The sequence below is a fragment of the Athene cunicularia genome (genome assembly GCF_003259725.1).
Source record: "Athene cunicularia isolate RWA chromosome 23 unlocalized genomic scaffold, athCun1 chr23_part1, whole genome shotgun sequence".
Classification (NCBI taxonomy): Eukaryota; Metazoa; Chordata; class Aves; order Strigiformes; family Strigidae; genus Athene; species Athene cunicularia.
Genome location: NW_020799130.1, coordinates 5,918,704 through 5,924,082, shown reverse-complemented (window position 1 = coordinate 5,924,082; position 5,379 = coordinate 5,918,704).

The window sequence follows — 5,379 nt, the reverse complement described above, 5'->3', positions numbered from 1 at the left end:
ATCTACAACAGCACTGACACTTCCCTACCTTACAAAGAGATATATAATATTACACATCAGGCAGAGTATTAGTCTATTCATATTTCTGAACAGTTATGTGTTACTAATGATTGCTGGTCATTCTGTGATTAGCCTATGTACATGTGTATATGCCCATTTATTTGTGAATATGAACTTGCATCCTTTTACGTCTGAATACTGAGTTTCTGGCTTTAAGAACTTCTTGTTCTTAGTCCCTATTTTCCATCTTATACTACATTTTATCTTGGTTTTACTGCTCTGGACCTCAAATTATACCAAAAGGACTGGATAATACTCTGGCCTCTATGCTAATCATGCTTGAGTCACTAATCAGTATTGTGGTCACTTTTTCAATTTAATTAATGAAAAAAAATACCCCAACAGTAAAAGGGTCAGGCCACAGACTCTATTCAACTCCGCAAAGTCAATTCCTTACACACTCACAGTTCTTGTATGAACCCCTCTGTCACTTCCCAAAATTATTGTTTCCTGTGTGTTTTGAAAGAAACAATCTTGAAAGCTGGTTCACCTGACAAAGTCAGCCTTTGGCAGACATGGTACATCTACTTCGCTGCCTTGAATAACTATCTCCTTCAAAATAAAATCTAGCAGCTGGACACAGTAAAGTTCAGGTTTTCTCATAGCAGCTACACGTATGGATTTGTTGGCCTTATAGAAGTCACCAGCTGCTTAAAATTATTGACAAATATTTAAGAGGGCCACCACTGAACAAAACTAAGTTCTGCAGTAGGCTTTTAAAATATTAAACCACATACAAAAAAAAGACTTCTTCTGTATTAGAAAAATGTGTTTCTTAATTTTCTTCACCTTGTGCTCTGCAGGGCAGTCCACTGCTCTGTGCATTGCGTCAGGGTGACACTGTGAGGAATCTGTATAGATTATTTCTGTCACTGATGGCAAACCCTCTACTGCAGAATGACAGTCTAATGGAAAAAATCTGTGACAAACAGTCAAGGAAAGGAAGAAAAGCCGACGCTCCTGGAAGGAGCATAGTGAACAAAAAAAATAAAGCATTTCAGAAAAAGCTATCAATGCTTGGGGACGTTATGCCAGCCAGAAGCACCAAGTAACAGAACTGAAGTTTTAGAAATGAGTTGACAGTATCTCTTTGACATAGCTATGATCCAGTGTTGACATGCCAACTATGGTACCACACTGAAATGCTGGGGTTTCAACCCCAAGCCCCAAATTAAGGGTGACATCTGGGTGGTTCCCACAGCCCTTCACAAAGAGGGGGGTGAGTTTGCCTTTAAGCTTCCCTCCAGGGTGCAGCCGGCCTGGCAGACAGAGCCCAAATTGGGTAAAGGAGCCCCAGGTGTCCCACTTAGGGATAAAAGCTGAGACCACCTGCAGGCAGGGGCAGTGTCTGTCTGTGAGGTGGATGCCCTGTGCAGAGTTCCCTGTTGGGGAAGGACCTCCTGCCTCCCTGGGACTGGGCTCCAGTCAGGTCTGGCTTGTGTAAACATGGGCTGTGTAGAGATTCAGTATGTGGCTTCCTTGGTCTTATGTGTTTGGCTTGTTGACTCAGTTGTCTCCCATCCTTTCTATGGGAAACTGCATGTCACCATTTATTCCCCCCATTGTTGGTTGTGCGGTGTCATTGTTGGGGTCAGTGGGATTGATGTCAGTTATGTATAACCTGATTGACTTCTTGTACCCCCAGTGCTCACCCATGTACTGACCCTTTCATATCAAAAACAATTATTGGTTCATCTTTATGCTGGCTGCGTCCTTTATGCTAGGCCTGATAATTGGCAAAACACACACCTATATCCAGCTGAAGCTCAGTAGCCTCACTGAAGTATGTTCTGACCAGTCCAAAGAGAAATTTTGAGTTATTGCTATTAAAGTCATAGACGGGACAACTTTAACTCCGTTGTGTTAGTTTAAAATTAGGTCAATTATTTAGGTTTCTAAGTGTGGACTCAGAAGCCTAAATTTAGCTGCTTCCTAAAAATCTTGGCTTACGTGACTACTATACACACCTTCATGTCCAGCTTCAAGGACAAGGTGGAACTTCCAGAACCCAAGAGCTCATCTCCAGAAATTTGTCTACAGTCCTTGCCAGGAATAGCTTGTTCTTGGCTCAGAGAAACTGAAGAGGAATGATTGTTGCCTTTAAAACATACTATTTCAAATTTATGTACAGTCCGGAACAAGCCTGACAGCCCAACTAATGGTGTGTCAAGATAGAGAGTAAAAAAAAGATTCATGATCCAAAATGCAGGTTAAATCAGGACAAAAAGGAGAGACAGGCAATATCCATTAAACATGTGATGGTCACCTCAGAACTACACCCCAGAACATTTGTACCTCACAGAAATTACTTTTACTCACTATACCCACCTCATAAGATATGGAGAAGTCTTAATAAAACTAGGAAATGTAACTTATCTAAAGCTATTTTCTAATCTTATGGCATGGGTAAATTTTAATCCATAGGAAGTACTGGCAACATCCTTATTCCAACTTTATTCCAATCTTAAATGCATAGACCATGCCTTTGTTAACATGTATGGAAGAATTACAGTACTGCATAAACAAGTATTGGTATAAGCAAGTGCATTTATTCAAAGACAGCATTATTTTTTTGTGTCTTAAGCTAGTTTTAACTGTTAGAAACACATGAAAGAATAAGTATTTTGTATTTTCTAAGTATTCTGTAATTTATGGACTATGAAGAAGTAACTGCATAAAAACTACATCAAAACCAGAACTCAAAACTGATGAAAACCTTGAATTTCAATAGAGAATTATTTTCTGGAAACTCGATACTAAACCACTATCCACATTAGGAAAGAACAGATACAATGATGGAGGCAAACCTCAAAAGCATAAGCAACAAGTTAAAGACAAGAAAAAAAAAATTCTGTTGATTATATCTGTGTTTGCACTCCCCAAGGCAGTTCTACTTAGAGACAGAAAAATAATTAGGTAGATAAAGACTCATTTTGATTTTAATATAGGTGGATGAGATTGAAGATAATTCACTACAGAGGCAGCTGCTAATGACCACGAAGACTCTGCAACTCCATGTTTCTTGGTCACCCAACTCTTGCCTATAAAGACCTACACTGCTACCAGAAGAATTTTCAGTGCTTCTGTAAGTTATCAAGGATCCTGCAGGATACATTTATACTGAGACTTTCTGGTAGACAGAACTTCAAATAACAATACTGTTGGCCCAAGCTTGTTGCTTTTCACTCTGGAGATTCCTACCTGTGAAAGACCCATCACTTACTCAATATCATAACTGTGTGCTCTTTGGTTTGCTCTGAAAGAAATAAATACTTTAAAACTGTGAGCTAGAGTCTGTAATTCAGTAGATGCCAGTGGAAGTCATGTAAAGCTTTAACATGAAATATAGTCTACTTTTTTACAAACTAGAAAATAAACCATAAATAAATCTACCTGGTAGAAGAGTTCCTCTCTTCTACTGGATGTGGCAGTGGAATACCACCAGTCATACCTACCTAACACTTCCCCATTTTCAGTTTTACTATTCAGCAGAATATAAACACTCTAACTGGAAGCTATCCATACTGGCTTCCTGATACCGTTGGTTTTGGGTTGGTTTTTGTGTTGCAGGTTTTTTTTTACACTTATGAAATAACAGCTTGCCTGTTTCAAAAGAAGTGTTGAGGAAAAATGTTAAGATTTTCCACACAAAACCAAATCTTTCACCGATATTAATTTACACGCATACACATGACAATTTGACTAAGATCAAACTGAATCGAGTATGCCTGCCACTACACTGGTATAAACATACAGCTTGCCCAAACTCACTCTATAATATTACAACGTGCATAGGTACAATAGAGCTACAAGGGAAATTAAAGAGCCTCCTTAGAATGCATAAGGAGAGAGTCTGTGTACAAGCCTTGTTTTACCTGAGAAGAATTTTAGAACAAGGGCATTCAGGTTGCAAAAAGCAAATTATCAAAAATCTTAGAGATGTCAGAATGAAGCAGGCCCTGGCACCCGAACATGATGCCCTTACTCCTGGGTGTGAAACCCTGGCTTGGATCATCTCCCTGACGCCCCTTACACCTCATTTCTCTATCATTCAGCGCAGTGGATTGTGCTTTCAAACCAAATCAGGTCAGCACCAGCCCAGTGAAGAAAGCTGTCTGCAAGATCTGGCCCTGTTTGCAGCGAGAGCCAGAAAGTATGTACCTAAAGGCCCTCACAACTGTAGTTGTTACAGCCCTCCCCTTCCCACGGTATTTAGGAATTCTTCTGCAATAGCATGCAAGTTACTGAAACTAAACATTTCACAAGTTACATTTCTCCAGCTGTTCAATCTACAGCTTTCAAAGGTAGAAGTCATTCAAATTCCCACTGAATATAATGCTAGTTGTGAGCACCTTTGTATAAAAATGCTAAGAAAAATAATTAAACGTATTTCAAATTTCAAGTTGAACACCCAGAAAGCACTGAGTAATTTTTGGCTTTATCTACTCTATTGTGCCATCATTTTACAGAGCACCATCTTGTCTCATATGTTTGTTACTGTATATGTTGAGCATAAATAAAATATGAACATACATGAGCAATTATTTCCATGAGAGGGTTAAACGTTTTTACTAACTAAAGCAGTCACTTATATACCAGGTCAAAATTAAAAAGCATATTCACTGAGCACTATCATCAAAGCACTGAAAGGTAGGGGACCTGTAGTAAAAACCAGATGACTATGCAATTATGGACTGCAATCATGCATGCACATACATAGCTACCTCATACAAATATACAAGTGCTGGACTTTTCAGCTGTAACGTTGTGTCATTTTCTGTGTGATTTAAAATATAACTGCAGAGCATCCCCTCAGTAATCAATGCTCTGGCACCCGAAGAAGAGGGCACAGCAAGGATCTATGTAGCAATGTGTCAGAAAATTCAAAACAAATGAAACAGGGCCCCAGGTACCTAATCTGCGGCCCTGCTTTCAACAGAAGGTCGGACCAGACGATTTCCAGAGGTCCCTTCCGACGCAGACTTTTCTACGATTCTAAAACCAGCCAGACTCACGGTCTTGAAACTGCTTCTCCAACACATCGCTGTGCCCCGACATTAACTCAAACTAATTAAAAAACCCAGGCTAGTTTCAAGCTGATGGATTTCTCATGCTGAACACTTAACTCCAGCAGAAAATTTAATTTGTACCACATCACACGTTCTGTTTAAGCCCTTGGGAAGAGACACACATCTCCGGGGAGCATTCTAAGCTCCGGCCAGCGCTGCACTGTGTGGCGTTAAGCCGAAGCAGCGGTCGTTGCCGATGGATGCACCCGCGGGGCTGCACCCCCGAGCCCGGACCCCTGCTAGGCCCCGC